The sequence below is a fragment of the Gopherus evgoodei genome, chromosome 4 (assembly GCF_007399415.2).
Source record: "Gopherus evgoodei ecotype Sinaloan lineage chromosome 4, rGopEvg1_v1.p, whole genome shotgun sequence".
NCBI classification, from domain to species: Eukaryota; Metazoa; Chordata; order Testudines; family Testudinidae; genus Gopherus; species Gopherus evgoodei.
The window spans coordinates 58,596,681-58,611,783 of NC_044325.1; the positions used below are offsets into that span (position 1 = coordinate 58,596,681).

The 15,103-nt window shown below is 39.0% G+C and overlaps 1 protein-coding gene and 1 long non-coding RNA gene across 4 annotated transcripts in view; one reads left to right on the forward strand and one right to left on the reverse strand.

The window, feature by feature from the left end:
• MEIS2 (Meis homeobox 2) overlaps window positions 1-2,826 on the reverse strand; it is a 184,522-nt gene extending 181,696 nt beyond the window's left edge. The window contains exon 1 of the mRNA XM_030559383.1: window positions 2,761-2,826. The gene's annotated coding sequence lies outside the window, so the exon portion shown is untranslated. The remainder of the gene's footprint in view (window positions 1-2,760) is intronic.
• Window positions 805-14,110, forward strand: LOC115650038. Of its 3 annotated transcripts, none has more exons than XR_003999987.1 (3): window positions 805-1,494; window positions 8,575-9,125; window positions 10,355-14,110. It is a non-coding gene; the product is annotated as an uncharacterized LOC115650038 (long non-coding RNA). The 3 variants fall into 3 exon arrangements; XR_003999988.1 differs by lacking the exon at window positions 805-1,494 and adding an exon at window positions 3,241-3,313; XR_003999986.1 differs by lacking the exon at window positions 805-1,494 and having other exon boundaries at window positions 8,111-9,125.
• The last annotated feature ends 993 nt before the right edge of the window (window positions 14,111-15,103 follow it).

The following is a 15,103-nucleotide window of genomic DNA, read 5'->3' on the forward strand; positions in this document are numbered from 1 at the left end:
GTTTTTTCCTGTGCAAATTCATTACGCTGTTTAAAAAATTAATTATCCGGGACATGAAGAGAACACCTCATTCAAACTATATTTGGCATTGTTCTTCATTAAGTGATCGCTTCTCTCAACCGCAGTTGTGATGTCTGGGCTGGGGGGGGGAGGGGGTGGGAGGGAAGGAGGAGGGAATTCCCTTTAGTTTTGTGATGATGTTTTTGGTCTTTAAAAGGGGCTTTAAAACAAAGCCATGGTTACTCTTTTGTATGATAAGCCAAAATGTTATGTAGATTTTGTTTGCACGTTTATTTTGAGCCAGTCACTGGGTCTTGTGTGTATAATGTACTTATGTATGTTGCTGGACCTTGCTCTATATCTGTGTTGTATTTGGGGAATGTATGCTTAAGTATTAACTCGATAATGCCTTCTAATGGTAGTGCTAATTACAGGAGAGTTGTTTAGCAAATTAAGTGAGATGGTACACTCTCCTTGAGCACCCAGTGAACTTTTTCACACACACACACACACACACACACACACACACACACACACACACACACACACACACACACACACACACACACACACACACACACACACACACACGTTAATTTTGGTATGTTTCTCTCGCCCAATCACTTTGCTGGAACTAGAACATGCCTTACCTCAGAGCAGTCAATTACCAAAGCTACCCAAGATCATCAATCATGGGGGATGCTTGAAGTTTAGGGGAGGAGCGATGGTCAAACTATCGATTGCTGCACTTTTGTCCTCCCCACCCCACCCCCACCCTTTTTTTCTCATTCACGGTCCCCTGCACATAAAATCTAAAACAGACTATCCCGTTAATAGTGGGATTTATCAATGATTATGTATGTACCCAGTTGTGAATGTGGCCTCATACATAGATGGCTTTTAAACATACACCGCAAAAAAATGTATTTGAGTCAGTTAGGGATTGTTTCTTATTGTTATTTTAAGATTTGTGGAAACTAACTAACTAACTAACTAACTAACTGAATGAATAAAAAAAATCCAAAGGGTAATTATAGAAATTTGGCTAGATTTTAATGGGCATAGAGAATGAGCTCCAGAGGTCAATAAACCCCTCGAAAATGATGAATGATTGAGTACCTGTGATGATGATAGTGATTACCAGAGCAATTAAACAGTTTGATTAAATGAGCCATCATAACAATGATGTCTGCGGGAAATCAGCCCTCACATATAAAGAAAGATAGTGTGGAGGGCTGACAAACGCCAGTGGGCATTCCTACGAGTTCTGATAGTGGTGAGCCCTGCAGAGCAGACTGTATTTACAAATATCAGAGCAATATGGAGAAAAGTCTCTCATATACTTTTAGCCAGACTTGCACCTTGCTTTAAAAGCGTCAGAAGGCGAAGAGCAGACCGGTTATTTTTCCCCTAGAGGATCTCTTCCAAGATTAAAGATAGCTCTAAGTGCAACCGATATTCTGTGACTTGACTTTCACGGGACTATAAAGAAAGGTGAGTAAAAAGTCCTTAGTATGTAGATGTCTTTCAAGCAGTGGTTAAGTCGATTCATTTCGCAAGGAAAAAGCCGGTTTTGTTGTGCAGTATTTTATACTCTGCCGTATAAATCGGTAACGCAATTCAAGATATTCATGGTAATGAATACTTGGCTAATCCTTTGGGTGCACGGAGACCTACAGAGCAGTAGGTTATGCAAATCCTTTCCTAGTTTTACAGCTGTACTTTTCTAACAGCTTTTTTTTTAGAGATCTAGTCATTGACGAATAATATTTGCTTTTTCGCCCCCCTAGAAAGATGCCAAATTCCTAAACTTCATCGGAATCATTTGAGTATGGTACTTCCAATATATCCAAGCTTCTAGGATATATTTTAAATATGTGCAGCTTCTCCACTTGTTTTCTAACAGTGGCAGAATGAATACAGCTGTATGTCTAATTTCAAATAGCTTCAGTATGATACAAGAAAGGGTCTTTCATTGTAATGTAGCTGTATAAAAGTAATCTAGTTCCCCCGAAGACTTCATGCATTTGTTCAGAACCCAGGCTGGGTGTATTGTGATGAAAGTTTATCAGTTTCCTTGTAAAAAGGAAGTTTCTACACCACTTGATTTACAAATAAGAGTGCTTCATAAATTATAGCATTATTTTACACTTCATTTTTTCACATGCCTGATTTTCATAATATTCAATGTAGATTACAATTCTCCAGAGTAAAAGGATTGCTAAAGAGCAACATAAATATAGCTAAAAATGTGTGCAGTACCAAACGCTGCTCTTTTCACAATTTTTATTTTAAACTAAATCCCTTGACTTGAGCCGGCTAGCCCTGACGTGCGCGTGCCACCTAGAAGCAAGACCAACTTTTAAAAATGATTTTAAGCTAATAGAAAGTAAAATTTCATATGGCCAGTTAAAGGCTTTTCATGCTCCCCGTTGTGTCATTTTCTATGTACAGGGCAGAAGAAAGATAGAACCTTTCCCCACTATCCCAGTGGATTAAAGCATACAATATATGAGAACATAGTTTAAAGCGCTACAGTTTAGCCAGTAGAGGATCTAAATTCAGTGTCCCAAAATGAAGCCTTGGACATATTCAGGATTAGGTAGGAATGTAAGAAACAGCAGCACCAGAACTCTTAGCTCTTGTTAGTAGTGGTAGGTTTTTTCTCCCCCCCCCCTCCCATGGTGAGATACTCTTTTAAAAAACAGTAATTCAGGAGATTAAATTGGCTGATTTCCAGTTTCGCGTGCACACACTTACAACAAAGGCTGATCCCCTGTGAAAAGTGTGAGAGAGGCGCATCTTTTTTTCCTCCCTTCAGATTAGACCAAAGTCCAAAGAGAAATTAGGTGTCCGGTATGGCAGTGCATCTCCGTCAACAGCCAGCTCCTTTTGCCGAGGCTGGAAATGGTTTTAACAGGCGGTAAAATTTCATCTTGTGGTGTCAAATTGGGGTCAGTGCGGGGTTAGAGCTCTCAGTGTCCGAGAAGGAGCTGTCCAGCTGCGTGGGGATTCATTAAGGGCAAAAGATCCGTTTCAAGAAAAACAATGCAAAGACAATCAGAGGGCTAAAGATCCTCTTCAAATCGCATTTTACAAGTGCACCAGAACAAATATGGACGCTGAAACCCATTCCTTTCAAACTCCAAAATCGGCTTCTTGGCTGTTGGAGGGAGGGAGGGAGAAAATCCGCTAAAACTTAAGAGTCTGTTTTCAATCAGCCTTTCCGAAGTGTGGCATCTTAGCCTTTTGCTGGCTTTGAGATCTGCTTCTATTTCTGAGAGCCCCTGCAAAACCCGGAGTTGCACAACAGGTAATATTTTAGCTGTAAGAAGTATATTCCATTGTTTATGTTAAACCATTGCTTTTATGCACAGTGCCATATTTTATTGCAAATAGAAAGTTTGGGGAAACAGGCTGTGCTTACACGAAATCACTATTTACTGTTCGGAAATCCTCTACTTCCTATAGGCAGTCATTTGGTTCAATAGATATTTTGGGTAGTTTACTTTTGGGGTCCCTAACAGTTTGGAAAGTACATATTGTTAATCTGTCTTATTAAATTTGCGTGGTTTAAATCCTTTTAGCCTTCCTACCTCTGTTAGCATAACTGACGCCTGGCTGAAGGGACAAATTATTTGAACCTTAATCTTGTTTGTAACTTTATTCAATGTTACTTTGTTTGTTGAAGTGTTTTTTGGATCATGCAAATTGTATCCAGAAATATAACCTATCCTCCACATTTGCAGACAAACTATCATGGAAAGGCGAGGGATATTGCAGAATAATATGAATTATTTTGAGTATTTTAATTTGTATTTTTATTGGAATATTGCTGAATGAAATGCATCGGATTTAATGACGAAAGAAAAAATTCTGTTTCAATGGTCTGTAGGGTTCTAATATAACCATAACCGTGTATCAAAATCCACAGGAAGTTTTCTTTTCAGTATACTGTCCAGAAGACCAAGTGTATATGTTACTCTTCCATTCTTATTTTTATTATAAGGAATATTCCATATTTTAATCTCCCACATACAAGAACTGCACTTTGCTGATTTCCTTTACTGTCCCATACGAAGAATAGGTTTTTACTCATCTCAATCTAATTCTTATCATTTGTTTTTTCCCCCACTTCTCTTCTAAATTATTCACTAAATATGTGGATTCAGGCAGCTGCATCATTTTCTAGGTCTGGTCTAGAATGACCTTTTAAAATTAAGTATATTTTAGTTTCGTCAGCTCGCTGTGTTCGTTTAATTCTTCTCTCTCTCTCTCTCTCTCCTCCCCCCCTTTTCCAATAATGTGCTTTGCTTTCCCCCGCTTTTCAGCAATCTATTACTTTTCGAAAATCTTTGCACTCCAGAAAGTCAATGGTAGCCCATCACGGTGAACTTTTCTTGACCTCCACTGCAGTATGATTGGGATCTTTGGAAGTTGGATTAGGAGGAGGTTCATTTAGTTACCTGTTAACATCCTCCCCCCACCTCTTGTTTCTCTTTCTCTTTAAAAAAAAAACACGAACCCAGAGAGATCTAGGTTCTCTATTCACTTGCAAGTCCCTATTATTCTCTCAATAAACTCCAGAGATTTAAAACGACACTTGTGGGGTGGCTTCCCACTCCCTTATTTCTCTCTCTCTCTCTCTCACTCTCTCTCTCTCTCCTGTTTATTCTGTTAAAGATCTCACAGAAGAGAAGAAGCGATTCAATAAACAGCCCTCTAGCGCTATCTGGCGGGACTCCAACACTTTCAGAAATGCGCTTTTTCCTTTCAGCCCCCAAATATTTCTTTTTTCTTTTTCTTTTCTTTTCTTTTTTTTTTGCTTTGAACAGTTAAATGAGACCAGAGCTTAGCACTGAAAAGCCTTTCTCACAATGTGATGGTAAAAGTGGATTCCAAATCCGGGAGCCCATTCACCCGGAGAAACATAGGAGGTGGAAATCTTTACGTTACCCCCTTTCTGCCCCCCCGCTCTAACTTCCTTCTAGGATAATTTTATCGTCTTTAAATCGGAACCCAATGAAGCGGCTTGTGTGTGTTAAGAGAGGCATTAAAATAAACCCCAGACCAACCTGAATAGGCACCCCCAGAATTGTATATAGCTATGCACTGAATCTGAAGTGCTAATGTAAAAGGACAGCGCGTCTTTCATATTTTGTAGGCTGTACGAAATGTACGCGTGAAAATCAGAACTATTTGGCATAAACAGACAACCTGTATATTTACATCGAAAGCAGAAAGGGAAAAAATACCTGTCAATATTTCGTAATAACGCAGTGGGGTCGGTGCAGAACTGGCAATTTGCTTGGTATTTATTGGAGGAATCCTTGGACATAAAACAAATCTTTCCAACCTGGCATCGTAACAAAAGGAAAATTAGGGATTAAAAAGAAAGATGGATAACAAAACCAGTTGATTATAGCAGCCACAGAGCCCACCAGCTACACTTGCAGATTCCTTCTCTCGCTCAAAATAGTCACTCTTATTCTCCGCTGTCTACAAAACTCGAAAAGGAGGTTCGTTTTATACTGGAGTTAGGTTTGGGGGTATGCAGAGAGCAACGTCCAGACCCTCTTTGAAATGACTGGGACACACACACACTCTCTCTCTCTCTCTCTCTCTCTCTCTCTCTCTCTCTTTCTCTCTCTCTCTCTCTCTCTCAGTACCCATTTCCCTTTGAAAGATCTTCCCAGTCCATTGTCTGAAGTGGGACACAGATCTTAACTTAAAAAAAAATGCATAGAGCTTGATCTGTTCATGCATAAAAGAAATGGCTGGCAAAACAATATAACGTGTTTCCTGGAAATATAGTTTTGACGCTGGCATGAACAGCGCCCGCGGTGTTTTACCAAAAGATGGAGAGTTTTCTTTCTAAAACAATCGGCTCTCCTTTGTACCTCTTTCTGTTTGATCCCACAAAGAGAATGCAATATACATATTTGTGTTTGTGCTCCATACAAGCAATGCAAGGGACGTACAACAGAACATACGGCCAGTTAGTCCCCATAATGCTTAGTTTGGCCGTAATTAATTGAAAACAGTTATTAGGTCGTCATTGGCAATAGCGTAAATAATTGCAGCAGATTTTTACTTAAAATTGACCAGTCACAGAGTGATAGATCGATTCGAGGTATAAAAATGATGTATCAAAACATCGATGTCGATGATTTGAAATATTGTAGTCGAATCTTTTTATTGCTTCATCGGTTAAGTGTCTGAAAGTGCTGTGTTCCAACATACATTTATGTTGTCAATACTGTCAAAACTGTCAGTTTTATTACAGTGGATTTGTATTACATTTCGGATTTGCTCATTTACATAAAATACCCCCCCCCCAGCCCTGAGCCCCTCTCTCCTTTTCCTATTTCTGGAAAATCTATGTCAGTTCAATCAAAGGATTCAGGGGCTCTGCTGCAGCAAAAAGTACAGACCCTGCTCCATTAAAATCCCTTTTCTGCCCTGCTTTACGAGTCTTGGGCTATTTCTCACTTGCATAGGGGTGGATTGTCCCTCACCTCCAATTTCCCCCAATAGCATTTAAACACTTTGTTCCAATCACACTTCAATTAAATCCTTTAGGAAACTGATAAGCTCTACATGAATGGACCGAGATGCACCTAAATGAGCCAGATCACACTTGTGAAGACTGAAAAGCAGAGGCGAAAAAGGAACTGAACGTACACGTTTCGATGGTAGTTGCAACAAGGAAGCAAAAGAAGCCATAAATATAGGTGCGCCGTGTGTTTCCCCTCTCAGCAGCTTCGGAAGTGGAATGAAAAACGCGAGTTAGGCGCAGTATTGACAGTTTTAATTCGCCCCCACTTTGACAAGGCATCTCAGAACCGGTCATTTGCTTTAAAAGCAAAAGCTTTTTGTTAAAGGGCAGCCAGCTGATTTAGGTACTTCTCTTCAATTTTCATGGAGAGCCTAGTAAAAGGAATAAAATAAATCTACTTAAATACTAAACTCTATAGAGTCTATAAATAGTCAAATTAGTCGAGTAACTTTATTCTGGAGAAACTGCTCGTGAAAGGTGTTGCTGAGATGACTTGAATTTTCTTTTGGGGAGCTGTGTGTTCAAAGAGCGTATGAAGAGGTGGCTGAGTGCATGTGGAATAGGGAAGATCTCTTTGCTAACTGCAGAGATTCTAGCAGGTACTTATACTGACCGACCAGCCCTCTTAACACCTTCTATTTACATGCTTGTTTTAGCCGTAAGATTTTCGAAATGTAAACTGTGATTCATGTTCTAAATGTCGTGTGTGTGTGTGTGATCACTTCTGAAGTAAATGGAGAAGTAAGCTGCGCAAAGAGGGAAAATCGCCCCTGGGGTGCTTTGTTTACTTTGGCTCGTAAAATCCTGCTAGGAGATGGTTTCCGCACTGTGTGGCAAGTGTTTCTTCAAGAAATTCATCAGCCCTTCTGCAATTACTCCGAGGTCTGGGGGAAGAGAGCTGCCATCACTTTCTCACATCTCAAGGTGTCGCACAGAGGAGAGAAGGGGGGAAAAAAAGCTGAAACATTTAATTATAATTGAAAATAACAATGAAGACCCTCCCAAGATTGTACCTAGAAAAACTTCCAGGGAATGTTTGAGAGCGCTGTATGTCGTCTTTCTTTTGGGGGAAAGGGGAACAACACCCCAGCCCGTGTAATAATTAGCCTGAACAATAAACATAATTAGACTAAAAATCCGTTAGAATTTCTGCGCTTTTTAATTACGTTTTATTTTGCAGTAAGCCGTAAAATTATGAATGCCCCTCAATGAAACACAATCCATTCGGAAAGCATTTACCAACAATTATTCTTTAATCAGTTGGACCGGTAGCCCCAAATGATGCTGTTAAACATCAAAGGGACGCCTCAGACGTTACCTTTTAGTCCTAAGTAAGAGGATTAATTTCTATAATTAGAAGGCATAAATATGTGCATAAATGCATCTAATTTTTGATACACGCTCTTATCCTATCTGGGAGACAAGAGCGTCTCTAACAGGGCAAACGCAAGCAACCTGGATTCCCCAGGGGCTAAAAGTTGATGTACCCCCGGAGAGGGTGTATGTGTGCGCGCTCCTACGCCCCTATAAACGTGATGGGAACTGAGAGTGGGCTCGATCCTGTGCACTGCTAATACCTCTTCAGACGGGCTGCAGACTCTCAGCTCCTATCATTGCCATCAATGGGCACTGAGGCCGCAGGATCGGGCCCAGTAAATCCAAAGTAATTCAGCACGATTGTAGGAGCACGGGATATTAAAAAAAAAAAAAAAAAAAGCAACCACCACCACTGGGGTCTACCTCATGTTTTGATTCCCAAGGGGACAGTTTACTGCTCCCAACTGAAGCTCAAGATTGAGTTTAATACTACTAATAAAATTAGCATGACCTTGATTACACCCTGTATGAATATCTCATTTACCTAACGACTTTATGTCACGTACGCAGAAGGTCAATTTCCTTTTAACCTTTCCCATTGCTGCAGTAAGCATTCTCTTATAATCAATGGCTGTTTGAATAATCAATTCACATTTTATGATCCCTGACAAACTCAATATACGTGCGCCTTGTTTCAGCACTGCAGCCTTGACTTCGCTGGGCCGTTTACACGCGGGAGAGAATTTGCGCTGGGGTCGCCCTTGCAAATACCGGGGCGGTACTTTCATCCGCTGAAGAGCCCAGAAACCGCGGAAAAGTTATTAATCAGAGCAGTCTCTCCAGCCGCGTAACGCACTCCGAGCCCGGAGAGCGCTATCTTGACCACGAGCAAACCGCTGGCTTCTCTGCTGGGTTTCACGTCGAAGTTTGGCCCGCTCCTCCTATTGCTGTTTTGGAACAAAACTTGGTCGAGAGCTTTTCCTTGTGGTCATCAGCGTTATTATTTTTCAAAATAACCGTAAAGTGGAATCCTGCCGCTCCTTGACTGCAGCCAGCCTGGGGACTGGTTGGTGGATAGTGCTATTTCACACTTTTTTCATACTGTTCAAGCCAAAATGTGTTGGTCCCCTCTCCACCCCTTCCTAGAAATGTACACAACCAAATCACCTCGGACAGATTTCCCTTCCTCTACGTGCCAGGATAATAACGGATTACAATGAAGAGTACTCCCACCTTCCGGAAGCTAAAGGTAGTTTCTTGTCTGATTGCCCCACCTCCTTAATGATGTCTGAGGGAAGCATGGTGTCTTCTTCAGATTCTTTGTGCACATGTAAAACACTGAATTAAACTTTGCATTAAATTAAATATGCCACTGACATTAACTACATTCTCATCACCACCAACTTCTTCAGTTTTATTTGACTCTCTTACTTCGTCCAAACAAACCAGGTGTCGAGCAACTTACCTCATACATTGCAAATGGTATGGGAAGAAAATGTATCCTAACCACATTCATTATGAATAAAAACAACAAAAGCTATGAAGTGTGGGGGGGGGAGGAGCTGAACTTTGCAAATGTTTTTCTGTAAGTAGCTCACATTTTGAGGTGATCTATTGGTGCGAGTCAGGAAGTGAGTTAGTGTAACCCTGTTCCCTCCACTGGATAATTAACCCTGATTCATAGCCTTTTCTACCCAGGAACGTATGTTTCCTTTCCCTCTGCAGAGTCCATGTTACCTACTGTTCATTGGTATGTTGTTATTCCCTGAAAGTAATTGCACTTGATATTCTCCTGGGTAGACTCATTAGCCAAAGGCAGGGTGGCATTGCCATTTTTAGAAAGTCTTCTAACAACTCAGTAGAAACGTGCTCTAGAAATTTAGTACAAATGGGAACAGATTCTCAGCGGCGGAAACAATCGTTAGGTGCTGCATCTCCCCCCAAGTGGATGGAGGTCAAAAGGGAAGCATTTTTTGTCCCACTCAACCAGGACATATTTCTGAGTCCCATCCCTCACTGTGCATGATTAAAGCTGCAACAGAAGACAATTTAGGCATAATGAAGACATTCAAGTATTTTTGAACCTTTGTCCAAGAGTCTCCAGAAGAAAAGGGCTTATATATCTAGATACAGATGAGGCAGTTGAGAAGGCAGCTTCCAAATTCATTACCCTGCTCTCCTTTACATCATTTTAAGATTTATTATATGCATCCTGAAAACACTCAACTGTCCACCCACCCTTCCAGACTTACATGTAACTTCTTTCTTACACATGTTTGGTATCACCTATCTGCCTGCTTCCATCACTCCTGCTAAATAACTTTCACCACAGGTTCTTAGAAAAACTCAGGGAAAATAAAACAATTTCACCTAATTTTGTGAGGGAAAAATCTGCTTGATTGTTTTTGTTTGCTTATTTTAATTTTTTTTTCTGGTGTTCTTCATTTAAAAAAAACTTATTCTTTTGGATCTTGGCAGGTTAAGCGGGAAGGTTCAAAATAACACTGCCGTGGAAGGGCTAATGCAGCTACCAAAAGCCCCTCACAAGGTGGATGAAGAGGAACTAGAAGAAACAACAAATAGGCTCATCAAATCTCAGGCTATCACTACATCCATGACCAATTTCAGGGTACCTAAGAAAGTCTAGAGAGCTGTATTCATTATGAATTGTGCTGGCAATTGTATGTTTTTAAATAAAAAAATAATGACGGTGTCAAAGGACATGGGTATAGAATGAAGTGACTTTACTCTTCAAAGCAAACAATGAAGTTTCATGACTAGGCAGCTCACTATATTCAGAGACTTTAATTACTCAGAGCTCTTTCCCTCACAGATAGCTGATAAGACTCAAAGGACACAACCCATCTCTGGTGTACTCCACTGACTTCAATAGCGTTCCACCAGGGATGGATTGGCCTAAGTGTTTCTGGCAGGATTATGCTAATATAATAATATTTATAATAATCTGCATGCAGAAAGCCAGGGAACGAGAGATTTGACCTCTGCTAATCATGTAGATCTGCACACTCCAAAAGATCTGAAAATCATCTTGTAGGTCTCATCTGCTAGAGGAGAAGATGCTTTTGAAGGGAATTGGCCTTCCAGCTGTGCTTCCCTTCAGGCAATCCCCTCCATATGGTGTTACCCTTCAATATTTTGGGGTCCAAACCTATAGACAAAACTCCCATTGATTTAAAAGAGATTTTTGCCTGACTGAGGAATACAGGACAGGGCTGTCTACCTGATTCTGCAAGAGCTGAGCACCTCATGAAAAGTGCTGAGTATGCCTAATTCCCATTGACTTTAATAGGAATTATGGACCTTCAACACATAGTAGTAAGCTCCTGGCACCTCACAGGATCAGGTCCTTAATTAATATTTTAGCTATTGTCAGTCATCGTTTTTGTATGACATGTTTTCAACACCATCTCTGGTATTATGAAGTGCATGATACATGCTGCAGTTTAAAATGTTTTCCACATCTGCAGAAATAAACAGGCTTATTAAGTAATGAAACAAGATTAAACAACAGTATACTAATAAATTTCTTATAAAGCAAGTATACACAAATTTATAAACCTCCTAGTATTACGTCATTTGCAATTATAACCCGTCACTAATAGGTCTATTGATTAGTGGCATAAAAAGCTCTAGTAGCAGCAGTTCTTAGGAGTAGAGAAATATCACAATAAAAAAAAGCATAAAAAGTGTTTATCCTGTACTCTTACCTTGAGGCCATATTACAATCACAATAAGACATATCCAGGCATGTGTCACACTGGATAATACTATTTCTTGGGTGTTTGAGGGCACTTGGCTTTACCTTGTACTTCATAACAGCTGAGCCATGTCACTTAGCTGCATGATCCCGGCTCTAGTGGAAAAAATCACTAAGCTACATATTCATAGTTATTTTACATTAAATACTCAAAATATTTCATTTACATCATTCACACACAATGTTATAATAAATATTTTTTCAGAAGTTTTTCTCTTGGTGGAAGAGCTGATCAAATTATTTTGAATACATACTAGCTGGTCAATATAGTGCTATTTTCTGTTCTCAAATGCATTATTATTGATATGTGTTATGATAGCACCTAGAAACCTCAAACAAGGATTAGGGCCCCATAATCAATCCTTATTTCTATGAAAGAATTCATTACTTGCAAGTATTTATCAAGAATAGTTTACGCAAACAAATTTCAGTCTATGGGCCCTTTCTAAAATGTTCATTTAGACTTTTTGCAATTCATCATTCTTGATGCATGACTGATTACCTCAGTCACATGGTATTAGTTCTGCTCTCCAACTGGCTGGATGACGTTTTTTAAACAGGAGGTTAACAGCAAAAAGCAATAACAAATATTCACACCTGATTCTGCTTCCATTTAAGTCCATACAAGCACAAAGGACACTCAATCGCACCCATTTGTGAGATGAACATCTGTTTGTATGAATGTTCGCATATAGTGAGTAAAAAGGGATACAAACATGACAAACTAAACTGCCATTTGGAATCTGAACACCTGTTTTCAAATATAGTTTTGCGGTATGAAATCAGCTCTATATTTTGTGAAGACAGTATAATTACAATTCTACAACATTATTATTAAGAACCAAAAGTCATGAGTAGAATTATCCTAATTTCCTTCCCCTACCTAGGTTTAACTCCAAATTATTCTGTGTTACAAATGGGTCTTATTTTTGGAGCAAGAATATTGTTTGTCCCAGAGGCAGATGCTCCTTGATCTGTTGTTTTCAGATTTCAGCCATTGATAAGGCATTGGTGCAGCCTATAAGTTCAGGATAACAATTTGATCTGAGAATAAATATCTAAAGGAGTTTTTAGTGTTTGAGGGAGCCATTCAATTTCTTACCTAGCCCGACATAAATGGAAAAATATATATATAAAGGGTTTGGTCCTGCATTTCTTGTGCATTAAAAATTCCTATTGACTTTACTGGGAGTTATGAATGTGGAAAAGTTGGGTCCTTATTTTCATGGAAACTACTACATTTCTATTCTATATTGTTATTTTTACAGTTGTAAAACTCTGTTTTACGTCTACTACCATTATACAAAAAGAGGAAGAAATGAAGTATTTATTGTACCCAAGAGCAAAATATTGTATTATCAGTAAGTACCACTGGTTCCAAATCATGGATTTCCAATTCAAATGCAGATCTGACCTGCTGTAAAGTTTGAAGGTGTTAGGATAAAGGGTTTTAATTCAGGCCTTTCTCCTTTACTAAAGTAATAAATAGAAATTGCTGTTGTTTCAAAGAAACACGTTTGCAAAAAATACAGATGAGTTTGAACGTGAAGTCAGCAGGGGGAAACACAGGAAAAATAATTGGGTCTGAGTCTCTTCTCTGGTGTAAGCTAGGAGTAACTGTACTGAAGTTACTGGTCTTTCACGGGTGTAAAGCTGGTGTGAGGGGAGAATCAGGCCACTTGTGTTTAAATAGATAGAATTACTTTGAGTACTTTTAAGAAAACAATCTTCAAATAAATACAAAACAAAACATATTACCTTTTTTTGCATGCATGCTTATTTGTAAGTGCAAATTAGATTTGAATATTCATGAGTCACAAATCATTGACAGTTTGAAATAATGCAAAATGAGGTTAAGGCATGGGACATCAAAGAAATGCATCGCTAAATCAATAGCAATTTGATTGCGCATATACTTGTAAATTGCCGTTACAGTTTTTGACATAGGAGAAAAAAATGCTATGCATATGGTGACAGGGGACACATAAATACTCTTTTTGTATGTGTTTATATTTTTGCAGTTCAGCATGTACTTGGATAACTACTGTGTATAAAGTGACCAGACATAACTTTTTTATTTTTTCAAGACAGTTACAGTTTCTTTTACTTATCCCATCTCTTGTATTGTTTTGCTTAGTATGCTAAAAATTCAATTTTCAATATACCTGAACAGCAATGTTGTAAAATAAAGCTTTTACTTACTGCAGATGGCTTCAGAAGAAGGTTCATCTGCTAATCAAAGTACTATCATAAAATCATGTTCAGTGGAGATTATCCACTTGTTTCAGGGAATTTTGTTCTATGAGGTGGGAGTGAGTTGCAAGTCTCAGGGCAAATTGCTAAAGTACAGAGCTTTAAAATAATGACAGATTGAAAGATGGCCAACATAACCATTTAAATCAGAGCTTTTTCATTTTGCCCTTCTGTAAGCATCAATAAAGTATTGGATCTCTGTCTCACTTGTGAGCTTTGTGGCTATTTAAAATGGAATAGTTTAAAATGTTGATGAGCATATAGAGCCAAAAGGTAAAAGTGCTGAATATAAAGCACTCATTTAAAAATTACTCCAATGTATTTGTTTCTCCTAAATGTTCCTACTTTGATTACTAAACACAAACTGTAAGCTATTAGCCAGCACTCTTTCTTCAGTGTCCTCCGTGGTTTCCCTGTTCTCCAAGATAACTGATGAAGGGATATGTACTGGGTCAAGTGAAGTTATACATACATAGTAGCACTGATGTCAAAACCAAGCAATAACACCACTTTGGAAGTGGTACAGGGGACTTTGGTCCTTTAAGAAAGAGAAGCACATGACTTCTTGCAGTGCTGTGTTTAAAAGCCTCCACTCACAGGAATGAAGCTTGCAATTAACTTATGTCAAAACACTGCAGAAGGGGAAACCCAGATGTCGAATAACTTTGGAAAAGGATAACCTCACATCCTCCCCAATCCCCAAGATGAGCTTGTCAGAAAATGTCTCTCATGCTATCAAGATACCACAAAATATCTGTATATTCCATGTTTAAATTCAAAATCAGCTGTGCAAGAAACACCCTTTATTTGTGAATTCTGCAGTGTGAATAAACAATAAATTAAAAAAGATCCTTTTAAAAAAATAAAAAGGCCAGTTTGACTTTTCTTCTCATCTTCAGAGTTTCTTGTGAGAGAAATGAATCCTTCTTCAGAGTGAGTGAATGGGGAGAACATTAGCTAGTGGTTACAGCAGAGGACTGGAAATCAGCAGTATTAGATTCTACTTCTGGCTTTGCCACTGACTTGCTGGCTGACCTAGAGCAAGTCATTTAAACCATGCCTCAATTTCTCTGTCTGTAAAATGATGCTCATAATAGGTAATACACAAGGTACTGTGAGGCTTCATTCACTGATGTTTATAAAACAATGTAAGTGCCTCAGCTGAAAGGAGATCTGTATGAACACAATGTTATTAT